The 16,933-nt window shown below is 27.9% G+C and overlaps 1 protein-coding gene across 2 annotated transcripts in view; it reads right to left on the bottom strand.

Annotated features, from left to right (window-relative positions):
• LOC107445627 (uncharacterized) overlaps positions 1–16,933 on the bottom strand; it is a 593,665-nt gene that overhangs the window by 444,340 nt on the left and 132,392 nt on the right. The gene's annotated exons all lie outside the window — the stretch shown is intronic.

Here is a 16,933-nt window from a genome sequence, read left to right on the forward strand (position 1 = left end):
TATTTCTTTCTTATAATAACTCTTATAGTAAAGTAGGAAAGTAGCATTGACGTATAAAAAAGTAGATATAGTGTCCACTTAATAAATAAAATTAGAAATGACGTTAATTTGATAAGGGAAAAAAATATACAATCTTTGTGAGAAACGGCCACAAAAAGTTGAGTTCAGATTTGAGCTATAGTTTCCAATAAGGGAAAATATAACCCAATAATTTTCGTTTCAATGAGTGAGCAAAATTAAGCAAGATAAATAATCTGCCATGAACACAATCCACTCAGTGAAGCTTTATCTCGAAATGCTCAAATATCGATTCTCATTTCAACGATCGAAATTCAGTCGTAAAATCGTTACCCCGATCCAGTGAGTTTAATAAGCATAAGGAGAAATAGATCGCAATATTAATAACCTTGCAATAAACTTAGAAGTAAATGAACAAAATGTCGATGCTAATAATTAATTATGAGCTATTTTCAAAATAGATTGAATATGGTTTTGTCATAGATTGCTTGTTGCTTAATTTTGTTGCTTTGATAGTTCTCATATTTACTATTTGTTTCTTAGCCAATAAATAGCTGTTAAGGGAGATACAATTAAAAATTGCCGATAAATTTTATTTTTAGATTACGACGACCAGCTGATCTACCTTTTTAAATGAGTAGAATTTCAAGTATTTCGAGATTTAAAGCTCATTAGTCAAAGATACTAGGTAAGTATAAATTCATATTGCTCAAGTGGATTTAATGTTCATGTTTGTTTGTGTTGTCGTTCGTGTTCTCTTCATGTTCACGCATTATCGCGGGGAATTTGCTTTAAGAATACCCAGTAAAGCATGAGTTAATGTTGAGAAAACAAACAAACATGTTAATAATAAAAAATATCTTGATGGCACTTTTGATAGATAACAAAGCAAATTAGCAATTTTGTTAAAATCAATGTAGGCACTTATTTGCTATTATTAACTATGCGACACACTGTTTTAACATTCATAAGTCCAATCGAATCGAGCTTCATCTGTTATATCTTTCGTTAAATAACAAGGATTGATTGATCTGAAACAGTAAAAACACATTTTCTAGCAAACAAATAATTTTTTAAAAGATAATTTAGCTTAATGGCGCTGTTCAAGAATTAAGAAACAGCACAATCAAGTAAATAAATATATGAATTGAAAAGATAAAATTTGTCTCTATATTCGTATGACATGTTTAATTGAATTTTTAAATGAGAGTGCACAAATATATAATTTCAAAACTAATGCATTTAAACACTAGTGGTGCCCAACCTCTCGCCCTCAAAAATTTGTATTTTTTCTGTAGGCTTCATGAAATTGTCATTTAAAGGATAGTAATATGAAATTAGAGAACTAAAAATTAATCCTTAATGTCAAAAATACTAATTACTAATAATATTCGTTGACAAAAACAGTTAGTATTTGATAGTTTTTAAACGTCTTGAAATAAATGCAGTTTGGACGAATAAGCATATTTATGTTTAAAATTACTTGTAACTGTTAAATACAGTCATTTTTTAATTTTAAACAAATAATGTTAGCCTGTGTATTCATTTCTAGCACACGATTTTACGTAACATTTAAACCATGAGCTTAGCGAGCTTTAATTAGATATATAATTTAGAAATTCATCTGCTTCCATTTTTCAAACATCTTGTAATGATACTGTTTTCATAGCAGCGCATTGTTGAGACAATGGAAAAATAAAATTTTCAATATTGAATATATTAACGTAGAGGAAAGTATCGCAAAATGATAAAAAAATATTAACTATCTGTAACGAAAATCGCAACACCATTTAAAAGATATGAAGAAAAGTTTTAAAATATATTAACTATAATCTTAACAATATATTCTCGACTGATGTTATTTATATCCAAGAGAAAATTTCATTAGAAAGGGTTCATTCAATCTTAAAATCGCAGCATTCTATAATACATTTGTAAGATTAAATGTATTTATAAATTTTGAATATGTTTTTACTGATTCATGGACGTTAGTGCTTACGAAAAATTAAATGATGTTTGCTAAACAAGCAAAACTGGTTTAATAGTTAGAATAGAACAAAAGGCTCATCTTACAACCATTAGAAATAATTTTTTATGAACCTTGATAAAAATTTGGCAGACAGTTTGGAGTACTTTTTATCCTTAAATATTAATTTCGTGTTTACATTTTTTTTTGTTTAGATTAAAAACTAAAAGTGCATTGTATAAAAAGCGATAATTACGAAATAAAATGTAATTATTTATACGTTAGAAAACACTCTATATATTAAATAAATAATAATTACTAGCATAATATGTATTTCACGCAAATGATGAATTGTAATTGCTGAAGACTGATTAAAACTAAACAGTTGAGTATAATTATAATACGTAATGTTTGATCAACTTTTATATGTATATATACGCGAAGTAATAAATAGAGCAACGAAAAGAATAATGAATAGTTAATTGGAATATATGATATATGCAGTTAATTAGTGCATGTTTGGCATAGAACCAAATATGTAGATTTCTAGAATATTAAGAAAAAGATATAAATGGTGTGCTTAGTTAAAATAACATTTGCTCAACGGATAAATTTTCTCAGACTATCTCTACGGAATTCATCTTAATCATCTTTTTCCCTCTACTTTCGTTTCTTATTTATTGCAGAATGTTTTTTAATGCATTTAATCTTGAGTACACAATGCTTTTGATGAATAATGTGTTATAAATAAATTTCCGTTTTTAGTTTTCTTAGTTCTAGCAATTTTTGTTTTTATATATAATACATATATGTATATTCTTACCATTCTTATAAGGATATAAATGGTTTGTTTCCTATTTATATATTGTTATTAATACAGATTTTTATTATTTTCGAATTAATTCAATAGCCACTTGTTTTTATCTTCCGAAGAAAGTATTGGTTATTTTGTTTAGTTACTTAACTTTTTGTTATTTTATTCAAATTTAGCTTTAAAATTTAGTAAGGAAAATTAAGAAAGTACCATTTTTTATTTAGGAATAATGCATGCTTATAACGAAGCTACATAATGCCTATTTGGAATTTTGTAATTTTTATAAGGATTTAAATTATTCGTTTTATATTTAGATATTGTTACTAAAATAGAGCTTTATTATTTTCAAATTAATTCAATAACCATTTTTCTTAATTTTTTTACCATTTTATAGGTTAAGCCATGTATTCAGGTGAAAGTTGAATAAAATGAAGTTCAGTATTTTTTCCTAAGAAACTACGTGAATAAAATTGGTACCAAAAGTAAAAACTATTTAATATAATAAAAAGTATATTTTTCTGAATAAATTAATTATATTTTGGAATATGCCACATCCTGTTTTATCTGACCTTATTACATAAAACTTGTTTTTAGCATACTTCCTGTTAAAATTGGGCGCGTCAAGAAATAATGATTTTTTTCATTCTTTTATTATTAAAATTTTCATATCAACTAAGTAAATCGTCTAATCACCTGGCGGAAATAAATCTTGTAGTAGAAATAAATTGTAAGAAAATACCACATAAAACCCGTAGTTGTATGTTCGTAAATTGCAGAATGTGACGACGTCATAAACCTATGCTTAAAGGGAAAAAATCAGTTATCTTAAAATACCTACATTTTTATTGCTTAAACACCTTTTGAGCTTTTTACGCTGAAAGTAAAGAAGTTCGAGATAACAATTTTTTTTCCTTAACTTCATTTTGTCTCATTATTGTGCAGAACAAACAAATGCACATTTTTAAGCGTTTATTTTGTATACACTATGGCAAATCGTACAAGTCAATGATATTCTACAACAGAGTGATTCATTTACATCTTGTACTTTTTTCCAAGGAACGAAAACTCTGCAGCTTTTTCACTAGGTGCGCTATAATAGATTTCATGATTAGCCTCTTTACTATACCTAGACACCACTTTTATAACTGTTGCAGCGATCATTCAAAAGTTAAAAGATTAGATACGAGCCTCGGTTATCATTGCATGGAAAACACCAATTAAAGTAATGGCTTGGATGCTGATAATTTAAAGCCATCTTTCCCTTATAGTAACAAAGTCAAAAATTTATTTTCTATTTCAAGTCATTTCTCCATATTCCGTACCTCTGTTTTTAAAATATGAAATAGTTATTACATAACTGATTTTAAGACGAAAAAATAAATATTAGATAAGTAATTAATACAAAATAACGAACCGACTTTATAAAAATACAATTCTTATATTTATACAATCTCATTTATTTATGTTTTAATACCCTTGACTTTAACAAAACTATTTATATTTTAACTGTGTTCATTTTTTTATATTTTTCAATACTTACTTTCTAGATTTACATTCAAGTTCTTAAGTTATTTTTAAGCCAACAAATTGATACAAATGTTGGTTTAAGTACTAGTATATAACTTTATCAAAAAGAAACTTCGTTGTTTCCCAGGAGAAAAATTTTATTTTAATGCAAACAGATACAATATTTTAAAATTTTTATTCGAAACGGAATGGAATGGAAGAAAGAAAACCTCGTAGCTTTGCAATCTTTCACTTGTCTCAAACAAATAGAGAAAAGTCGTGACTTTAAATTCAAAATTTGTCTTGCCATTCTCATCCATTCAACGATTTGGAGAAAGAAAGCTTGGATCATTTTTATTTTCAGTGGTTTTCTTTTCGTATCAACGAAGAAAAATGTTCAATTTATAAATGAGCTGTGGTTTGCAATAGTAAACAAAGTATTTCTTACTTTCATAATTTATATAATTTACTTACTTATTTATTTTTGCACAAAGTACCTTTGTTTAATAAATATCGCATGGATTTATTGTACTGGAATAATACAAATTTACTAACATACTCGTTTTTTTTCATTTGGAATATATTTTGAAATATATATGTTATTGTGTAGGACTGAAATAGGTGGTTGTTGACTTCCACCGGTGAATGTTGACAATCACATAGTCGCTTTGGTAAATGTCCGAAATATATACTTGGTCTAGTTAAGTGCCACTGCTCGGTATACATTTGCCCGATATGCCCTACATCAATGATTTCTTAAGATTCAGTGCCACTGCTCGGTATGCCCTACAATGATGTCGTTTTAAGGTTAAGTTCCACAGGCCAGTATGCATTTAACCGGTACTCCGAACCCATGATGTTTCTCCTAATCTATTCTCAGCAGATATTAAAATATCAAATAAATATAATCGTATTAACGAGTAAATTAATATCAAATCGGATGTAACGAATGCTTCGGACATTCACCAAAGCGATTATGTGATTGTTGACATTCACCGGTGAAAGTCGACATTCTCTTGATTTCAGTCATTCACGGTAACATACATACAAACAGACTAGTTTTAAAAATATACTGCTTCAATTAGTTGGTCTCTTTTTTAATGCTTTCTTCCAAAAATAATAACAAATCATTAAGTACTAATATCAATTTTCAAAACACTTATATTTCTAAAAACTTTCTATTTTTCTTCCATAATCAGAACATAGAATAATAACTTTATTTAAATTAGTTAAAATAAATAATTTTTATAGACTGACGGGCTTATATAAACCAATAGTTATGAGTAACAAATTGATAAGTAACATAGTAACAATTCGACTATTAATAATCTTAAAGAACGTGAAAATTGCCTTCTGTACTATAACGTAACTGTAATAACTGAAAATATTTTATTTATTATTAAATATTTCATTTCCTAAATTTTATTACGAATATTTTATTTCATATTTTTTTATATTAATTTTAAAATAAAGAAATTTTTATAGATTTTATGATAAATAAAATTTTATAATAAATATTTTAATATTAATAAAGTTAGTTTTTATTTTGCTAGTTTTTATTTATAGTTATTTTACTTCATAAATAAATAAATCTCAGTATTTTAACTAAGACTGGTTAGAAGTGGAGAAAAGATGTTTCTGCAAAACCATTCATATTTGGAAGGAAAAAATTTGATCAAAGTTCTGGTAGGAATTGAAGTGGCCATTAACAATCGACCGCTAAACCGTGAAAAAGGAATTGAAGCCTTGACGCCAGCACATTTCCTCGTCGATGAAACATAAACTTCCTTTCCGACCCATAATAAGATGAGACCAGTATCATTCTCGAAAGTTTGGAAAAATCAACAAGCTCAACTAGATTTATTTTGGTGTAGATGGTCAAAAGAATATTTGTTAGATTTGAAAAGTTATAAGGAAGTTAGAAGCACAAGAAAGCTACGGAAGATAAAAGATGTAGCACTTCTCCAGCAAGAGCTTTCGTCCTCCCTAAATGTGGAAAACAGGTCTTTTTTTTAAATTAAATACATGGGCGAGATGGAGTTGTGATAACTGTCCACTTGAAGTGCGAGAACGAGATCTTGTCGCATCTTCTACAAGTGGTCATTCCCTTGGAGATAGACCAGGGTGGGGAGGATGCCAAGAGCCAAGAATTGTAGGTTCGCATAAACATGCACTGACTGTTCATTACTTTACGAACAAAAACCCGAAAAAGGCGTTCTTCGTTTCCGTTCTGTCGTAGTTCATGTTCCGTCTAAACTCCTTAAGTCTTAATTTTCATTTTAACTACTAGTGCCTCCACTTAATTTGTATTATTTTAGTCTAATAACCGAGTTTGTCCAAAGAATAATACTGTTTCATGCTTCAAAAAAAAAAAAAAAAAAAAAAAAAAAAAAAAAAAAAAAAAAAAAAAAAAANAAAAAAAAAAAAAAAGAACTCGAATTAAAATACACTCGAATGCGAAGTCGATGATAGTAGTTTGTGTAAAAAACGTATTTAGAAGACATGTGCCTTTTTTTTATTTATTCGCCGCAAATAAAACCTATATATCATTTTCAGAGATATGTATTTATGTGAAACTATTCCCCCCCCCCTAAAAGAAAGAAAACCACATAAAATACCTCCCTTACCGCAAATATTCTTTCCTTGAAATCCAATTTCCGTTTTTCTTTCCTGAACTACGTTAAAAGTTCAGATAATGTTTTCTTTTTCTTTTTTCACTATGAAGAAGTTCCAATTGAATATCTTGTGTCATCAACAACAAAAAAAGTCGATATGATTTATGTTAGTTTTCTAGAACTAAAGATATATTCGAAAGGAAATTCTAAGCTAAGATAATTCAGAAGTTATATCAAATTAATAATTTTGTTTCAATGTACTTGTAAAATATGTAAGCATTCATTTTAAAATTTAATTCACAAAAAATGCAAGAAGTATTATAATTCTTGTTAATATTGCAGATAAAAAGCTTCGATGTTTTTATTTTGACACCATTTATTTTAATTTTTATACCATTACAGAATTATTTGTAAAGAACGCAAATATAAATATTTTACTGTAACAACGTTTTATTTTTTTAAAGCTGCATTAAATACTTACCTTTTAAATTTTAAATGTTACTTACGCCAATATTTATTCAGTATAAAGTAATTAATAAAATTTGAATTAGTGGCATTTTATGAAATTTTTTAAAGGAATTTTATAAAGAATTAAGTAGTAGAAATAAATTGTGGAGTAATAAAATTAATGTGTTGATCTTTGTTTAGCTTTGAAATGTTTAAATAAAAGTTTTTAAAACTTATGCCCTGAAGTTTCGAAAATAAACTATTTTTATTCTAAATATTTGTCCATCTGATATTTCGCACCAGTACTTTAAACAAACAAGAAAAAAATATTTATTTAGTATAAAATAATTATAATTAAATTGGAATTAGTAGATATTAAGAATAAATTTGAAGAAATAAATTGCGGAGTAATAAATTTAATGTTCTGATCTTCATTAGCTTCGAAATGTTTAAATGCATTTTTTTAAGACTTATGTGTGCCCTGAAGTTTTAAAAAAATATTCCAATATTCTAAATATTTGCTTCCTTGATATTTCGTAACAGCACTTTAAACAAACAAGAACAAAAAGTGTGCATAGAATATTTAAAAAAAAAGATGGTAACGTGTCAGCTGATAGCTCGGAATTATTAAAAAACAGCATACATAAGAAAAACGCGTTTCAATTTTTAATCAATATTTTGAACATTGTAATGTCATTACTTTATCGTGTAATTTCTTGTTCTAGTTATCAAAATCGGTCGCTCAGATCACGTGATTTTCTTAATGCTACTGAACTTTTTCCCTTACGATTTTTTTTAAGTTTAAGACTATTGCAAACGAGTCCACTCAAGAAGGAAACTAAGAGATAAATTAACAAAATTCATCAACATTTATGCATAATGCAAAATAAAAATTTCGACAATGGAGTTGTGTGACTCTCCCTCCTCCCCCAATTACGTGATATGCTGTTCCAAACGTATTCATCGATAATTAAATGAATACGATATTCACAATTTTTAATTATAAACTCGTGTCTTCAATCAAAATTGCTTTTGTGTGAGTTCAGTCACGTATTGTATTTTGTTCCGTTACATAAATTGTTGTTACCTAAAACAAACACAATATTTTGGGACAGAACCGCGATTTAAAGTGTATGACGTATGGTAATTGGGGTCACGAAAACAAGTGTTGCCATCAATTTTTTCAGAGTAATAATAATCCTTGAAAAGCTAAAAAAATCTGACATTTGTCGAAACCCCTCCCTTTTTAATTATATTAAATCTCAGTGTTTTATTTTTAAATTCTTATTACCCGTTTCTTCATAAATGATCATTTTACAAGTAACTGCAAAAAATATAGCCCCCGAATCTAAATGGTTGTAATTTTTTCCGTACGAAAATTAGTTTCAACATTTTCTTTTAATTATTAAAAGTCTTACGTTTTTTCTTCAGTAATAATTTTTCAGGCAAATCATTATAAGGTTCATTTTAAGGATGTTAGTTGACTGAACAAGTAGGGGAGAGTGGGGTCAATTGTAACAGGGTACAATTGTAACAGAGCAAATATTTCGAGTGTCGGGTTCTAGATTTGGTTCCTACGTGGCGCACAAGGTGTATTTAATAAATCTACATGTACACCCCTGCTGGCAACCATTTTTATGTAATTTTGAAAGAGTTATATCACAAAAGATATTTTCACGCTACGTAAGTACCTTTTTTGGTGTTAGAATATTATATTGTAACATAGTAATTTTGTTGAAACAAATAAAAATTATTAACCGAATATGTAAGTGGACACCTTAATTAACATTTTAAGAAAAAAAAGATTAGTTTTGTTAATTAACAAGCATTGTTTTTAACAAATGAAGCTGAAATGGCGACTTGGGGACGATTGTAACAATAAGTAAAGGGACGACTGTAACAGCTGAAGATAAATAATCTTATGTTTACAAACCATTACTTAACTCTTTAAGAACCACCAATAGTTTCCTATATCATTTATATTATGTTGCATGTGCATTATTTCATTTGTCACCTTTCACAGCATAAATTAAAATTTTTAACCCCTTAAAGTTAAAAGTTTAACCCTTTAGGTCTCTGCTCATTATTATTTTTACTCCTAAAATATCATTACTATTTTGATCAATAAAAAAATATATCACAACTATGATAATATGTATAATTAACTATGTTTTAGTTGAATTTATGAACTGTTACAATTGACCCCGTAAGTGGGGACAATTGTAACAAGTGCGCGACTGTCAAAAATTGTTAATCACTAATATAATAACATTTAAAATAAGGTATTTATTTTTTTTTCTAGTAGAGGATAGTCTACTTTACTCGTCTGTCAATTAATACTAATAATATATTGGATTTTTTGTTAGTTAAAAATAGTTAAGCAAAAAATGTTACAATTGACCATGATCAATTAAAAAATCTTAAATAATCAATATAGATGAAAAGTAAAAGTTCTATCGCAAATTCAATCACAGAATAACTATTCGTTTAAATGGATTATTTTACAAGCGAAATATATCATATGTATAAAAATAATTATTTTCTATGTTTCTTTACTAGCTAAATACCGCTTGGTACGGGTAAAAAATTATCTAATAAATAAATCGTTATTAATTAACTACATAAATTATGCACAAAACTAAGAGGCATGTACCGAAACACAAAAAAAATACAAATAATTCCAATTGTTTTGGCAAAATTAATTGTGCATCATTGACGTCAAGAATAATTTCATGGTTTTTACGGTCCGGCCAAAACGAATAAATGCGTTTTTTCTATGAATTTAGCTTTTTTTAAGTAAATTACTTTTTTTTTATTACCATTGCATATTAATTATTGGTATTTTTTAGTTTCATAGAAATATATATTTCAAAAACATAAATATAACTAAAATAAAAATGAGGTTTCAAAAAACTTTCAAAATATAAATAGTAAGCTTTGTCCTTAGTAAGATTTCAATCATCATTGTCTTTATTCAATGTAAAGCGTGCAAAATAAAAAAAAAACTAACCACCCTGAATATCTTTTGATCTAGTGATGGGTTCTTTGCGTTTTAGGACTCAATCTTAAAGGTTCAAAGGGATGGCCACAAATATGCTAATTAATAAGTGTAGACGATATTTAAAGTTACAAATTCAAACCCGAAGCCATACTTTCTCTGAATAACCATACATTTTCTTCCAAAATATAGGGGGGCAGCTGCAAGCTTGGAAATATGGTCCCCACAGTTTGATCAGGAAAGTGATCCAAAGCTTAGATCTCTAAATGTTAATTTAATTTTTTTTCGTATAAAGTCACGAGAACTTTTTCTAAGCGAATTGAAAAGTTTTTGCACACAATTCATGGAGAAATCGAATAACAAAAATATGATTTCTTTAAAATTCATTTTCTCAGAAACTATTCATTCGAATCCGAGAAGATTCTGAAGTTTCGCATATTGCCATGCAAAATTACATTCTTTAAAATGTTAAATGTAAAAAATTGCATGCTTTATAATTTGAAAATTTTCCGACTATAATTAAATAAAAAAAATAAAAGATAATAAATATTTACTAAAAGTTATTTTTTGCATGAAATTATTTTTTGATAAGCTATTTTTATTATTATGCGCAAAATTATTTTAGAATATTAATTAGCATATTTGAAATAATATTTAAGAACCAGTAAAATAGAGTCCTAGAACATGAAGATCCGATTATCAGATCAAAAGTTTTCCGTCAGTCTTTTTCCATTTTGCGCCCTGTACATGGAGATAAAATTACCGCTTTGTATCGTAATTAGATTTCTGGTAAAAAAAAATATATATAAAAAAATTACGGTAAAAAAACTGCAATATATGGTATTTTCTCGTTAACATGGTAACTGTGTACGAAGATTCTGGTTACCAAAATTATAGTTCCAATTACCGCACATTTAGTAAAAATACAAAACTGAAAAGTAAATTTAAAGGAACAAATGGTATTTATGCCATTCTCTAAACTTTTTTTTCTCCAATGCCCACCTGGAGAATGACTTACGTCATACAGGCATCTGAAGGTCATATTTGTTGGCCACTCTTTCAGGGGCATCCTATTAGGTGAGCCAACGTTGCTCCCACAGTAAGTACAGACATGGAAAGAACATCCATGCCTTGTCCGGGATTCGAATCCAGAACCATGCAAGGGCAGTTCTCTAACTCCTATACAAGCCAAGGTTGGCAAGTTTCTGCCGAAATGGTTAAAACCACAGGTAGAAACTGGTTAAAACCGCATGACAGAAACCCTTTTTTGCCACATTTGTGGCAGAAACTGGCAGAAATTCAGAAAATGACATAAAAGTAAGTAGTGAGCTTGACATACAATGGATAATTCATAAAAATGAATCGATTAATTGATTATGAATCAGTGAATCTAAATAATTATATCGCCTCTTAGATACAGCAAAGATTAAAACTGTTACTGTTATAATAATTGGATTGTTGCCATGCAAATTATGTCTTGAAACGAAAAAAACTATTTGAAAATAGCTCTATTTAGTTATGTTAAGAGTTAAATGATAATAATTACTGAATTTCAGAGTTTAATATAATAAACTAAAATCTAGTATTTATATTTATTATTACATTACTTCATTCTTTATTTTATATAAATATTTGATATACTGCATTCTTTATATTTAACGTAAACAAAATAATATATATTTACAAACAATGAATTAAAAAGTTTGTTACAGTTACATGGAGCTAAATTTTTCAGTTTACTTAAACAAAATGTCATTAAGCAATTATTAGAACTAATATAGATGTTTTTTTAGTTTCTGCCAGTTTTTGCCGGTTTTTACCGGTTATAACCAGTATCTGCCACTGGCATGGCAAAAACCAGTTTCTGCCGGCAAAAAGCCAACCCTGATACAAGCCGGTCGGTCCATTTTCTAAACTAAGTGGTAAATTTATCAAATTTTTCCAAATTTTTGGTAAATAGGGTAAAATTACCAAATTTTACCATATTTAACAAATTTCGTCACATATTACAAATTTTCATTAGATTGTTATTTAAAAAAATATTATTATCAATGCTCTTCGGTACAAATGTCCGAGTTTTTTTGTTTTTCCATAGAGCTAGAAACATGATAAATATTCTTATAGTTTTGTTTAAACTTCTTTTCTTAATGTAACACATCAAATGATCTTTACGAACAAAAATGAGTTTACACGTGCCGAATAAAGTAATGAGGAAATGAATAATTTGAGTCAAAACATTCAGCAAAAAATAAATAAATAAAATAATTATTAATGATGTTTTTATTTTTCCGTATTCTTAGCAAACAAAAATTTCAAATTGTACTCCTTTGTTTTGTTAGGGATTTAAGGAAGTAAATAAAAATAAGAAGAACTGAGTAAACAATTTTTTTCTTGTTTTTACTTCGCTTGGAAAATGGTTGCCAACACGTGTTAATGAACTTTCCAACTTTCGCTTCTTTTTCCCAACGCTAAGCTTCAACAAACAAAGCTTAATATTTACTTCAATTCAGCAGGTGGAACGACAAACATCGGATCATATTAAAAACTACCTTTTTTTCCCCTGTCAATTCTTCAGCAACATTAACGATAACAAAAATATAAGCATTTAACCTGTAATTATTTTCTTCTAAAATTACGTAAATATTTGGTTCTTTTGAAATTAAGTTTGATTTGATATTCTGAGATTAAATATTCTTCTAAGAGGAATTGCGATTGTTAGTTTCCTTAAAAATTACAAAACTGAAAAGAAAAATACAGTAACGAAAAGATATTCGAAATTCCCTTTTTTTTTTACAAAATCCTTTGAATCAAGAATAAAGTTGACGAATTTAAAGATTTTCGGAAAGCACTGTAAAAGTGGTGGTTTTTGGCGTTGCAATTCAATGGTTTTTATTTATATATTTTTGAAAAACATAAGATTTTCTTATGCTTTTAAAATAATTTATTTTTGGTAAATATTTTCATACTTGCATTGTTTGTACGGTGAATGAAAAAAAAAAACATATAACATCTTTAAATAGTAATGTTTTATGTTTAAAAACTGACAAAGAATTACTTTTTTTAATTCATCAAATTTCGACAGAAAAATTTGTTGGCAATTTTTTCGGTTATGATAAATACTTAATATTTAATAACCGTCGTTGAACAGCCGACCCAATTTTTTGGTTTATGATTACTAATGTTCAACTCCGTAGACTGTAATTTTGAACCCAATCCATCCAGAAGACAAGGGAACTCCTGGATCGAATTGGGAGAAATTTGCCTTCGTGATGAACTTTTTAATGGAACTAACCCGCATTTGCGTTACAGGGAGAGGAAAACCACAAAAATCTCCCATTGTTAGTCTTACTGCAAGGGCACTCTAACCCATGTTCCATCTACCACTGAGGATATTTTACGTCAGTACTATGGACGGTGCAAGGCGGATGTGGAATTCATATTGACCTGCCATCACTGGGATTCGAACCCGGTACACCTCACTGGAAGGCAAGCTCTCTAAAAACGTTTTATATTTAAAAATACACGCAAAAAATAGTTTTAACTGAGTATAAAGTATAACCACAAGTAACAGAAGAAGACAAAATTTACCGTGTTTCTCGCTCCCAGGGAACACAAAAAAAGCTCGGTAATATTTACCGAGGCATTTTGGTGAAGAGTTAAATATGATAAAAATATGGTTTTAATGAATAAATATGATAAAATAAGATAAAATATGATTTTAATGAATAAATATGATAAAATGAAATTTTAAATTTTTGATAAAATTTAGTTAATATAGTAGAATTTGATAATTTTAAAACGACGCTCGTCGACTTAGAGCATGAGATAAAAGCCATCTATTCGGTTAAATTTACTTTGCATTTTAATGAATAAATATGATAAAATAAGATTAAATATGATTTTAATGAATAAATATGATAAAATAAGATAAAATATGATTTTAATAAATAAATATGATAAAATGAAATTTTAAATTTTTGATAAAATTTAGTTAATATAGTAAAATTTAATAATTTTAAAACGACGCTCGCTGACATAGAGCATGACATAAGAGCCATCTATTCGGTTAAATTTACTTCGCATTTTATTTTTTTTACAAAATGTGTGATAATTTTGAAAACCAGGAATTTGGGTAAGCCATATGAACGAAAGAATTACCAAATAAATGGTTTAAATACCATGTATTTTGATTATATTATCCAGAATAATGATTTCTTTTTTTACCAGAAATATTATTTTTAGAGAGTACGGCAATTTTACCAGAATTTTTTTTCACCGTGAAGAGATTCTTTTCAAAAATTCCAAATCATTTTGGTAAAAGATTTCTTTTTAGAAAAATTAACAATAAAATATAATTTTATAATATGCGATGAAATTCTATTAATGTGATAAAATTTATCAATTATATAATAATACCTTAGAGTAGGGCGTAAGAACAATTTATTAGGTTAAATTTACTTTTTAGTTTTGTACTAACTAAATGTGTGATAATAAAAACTATAATTTTGAAAACCAGAATTTCCGAGAAATCGTTACCGTATCAATAGAAAAATTGCTATGAATGGTTTAAATAGCGTATATTTTGGTACAACGAAAATTGTTCTTTTTTTTTTCTTTTTTCATTTTTTTAATTTATTTATTTATTTATTTTGCCTGAAATATCACTACGGTATTTTTACTAGAATATTTTCGTCTGAGTTTGAATGCAGAAAGCAGATTCTTAAGTAAATCCTATAAAAAACTACCACACAGTTCAAATATGCTAAAATAATTGCAAATTCAGAGCATTTTTTTTTATAATTTTTAAAAATTAAACATTGTGTGCATGTAAAGCCATAGCGTTCTAAGTTAATTCGAAATAACAATCTTTTTCAGGAATGCTAATTTAAACTTCATTTACAATTACACCAAATCAAACTTTCATTTACAGTTTAAGGGGTGGAATTTAAATCTAAACATTTTAACGCTTTCCCCAAACACTTTCCCATTTACAAACAAGAATTATTTTCATTTCGGAAAACACCGATTTCGTCGAGCATTGAATATCGTCTAAAGTTTGTTTACATTTAAATATAAACTGGTGTGAGTTAGTGAAAGTCTTCAACTCTGCTCTACATGAACCAAAACGTGTTAAAATATGCGTGTATGTTTTTATTTGTATGCATTTACTTGTTGAATGTTATAATTATATTTTAATTTTCGAATCTCTGCCGAACGTACTAAGTGATTGTATCAAGTATAATTTCTATCGTTTAATATTCTTTCTGTGCTACAAGTATGTGCGATTTACAAACTAATTTTATTTTAAGAATTTGTGTATTCTAAATTAATGGTTCTTACTTCATATTGTATATTGTAACATTTAACATTACTAACGCCTTATATGCAACTTGTATTATTATTATAAAGTTTGGAAGAGGCCGGGATAGCTTGGTTGACAGGGCGCTGCACGCACATTTGTGTGAAAGCGAATTCGAATGCAGTCGGTCGAAGACTCCCCGTGTAGTAAATGGTGACTGGTGCACTTTAAATCCGTCTTGTCTCAAAGTCCTCCATGTTTCTTTAAAACATCAATATCTCTGGGGGTATTAAAATGGAGAGGAATCTTCTTCTGGTTCAGGTCAAAATTACCATCTGTGGATGAATGAATGAATGTATGAATGTGTCCGCCTTATAACCGGTTGTGGCAGAAGTCGAATTCTTGGTCATAGATGGCGTCACTGGAAAACAAGAACAATCGCGTCCCCTTTGCCTTAATGGCAGACGACAACAACAACATGAACTTTTGAGCTACTGAATGCAGCAAAAAAAAAAAAAAAATTCCTCAAGTTCTGGAAGAAAACATTGTTATCATTAAAATTTTATCTTATTTCATAAAATTCAATCATTAGGTCAAAGGTTATTAGTTATTTAGTTTTTTATTTTTGCGCATTGTTTATTAGCATGTGCCATCAGACGTTTAGATAAACATATTCAATACAGAGTAATAACTCAAAACCTCATCAGTGGAAACATCAGTTCGAAAACTCTATTATTGATTTCAAATATTCTTTTTTTTCTTCAAAGCTATTACGTAATTGAATTACAGTTTTGTTAGGCATAGAAAAAGAAATAAAAATAGACTTTCAGTAGACAGGAGAATAAGTTGCTCTATTTATTTATTTACTTTTAAACTCTATGGTAGATTGAGTTTTTGTAATGAGAAAAAGTTATTAACGTAGACTTTTAATCGCCAAGTTTCCTATTAATTAAATAAGCGACGTTATTTTCCGTCGAAGAAAGAAAATCTTCGCTGTCTTTTTATCGTCGTAAAATTAAATTATTGGAAACCCAAGAGTGTTTTATGAGGCTTTATTGGATTTTAGGACAATGCACGGATTTGTCGATAGTCTTACATTTAAAAAAAATCACATTTTTTTTATATACCTATTAAAGCGCATTATCTTTTTATACCTTTGCAGTTTTTCTTAGCGATTTTAAAATAGCAAAAAATGTTTATAATAATTTTTGTACCAGAAAAATTAGAGAAATTTATAATTCTTTTTACAAAAGTTAACTTGAGATATTAT

The sequence above is a fragment of the Parasteatoda tepidariorum genome, chromosome 2, assembly GCF_043381705.1.
Source record: "Parasteatoda tepidariorum isolate YZ-2023 chromosome 2, CAS_Ptep_4.0, whole genome shotgun sequence".
NCBI lineage: Eukaryota > Metazoa > Arthropoda > Arachnida > Araneae > Theridiidae > Parasteatoda > Parasteatoda tepidariorum.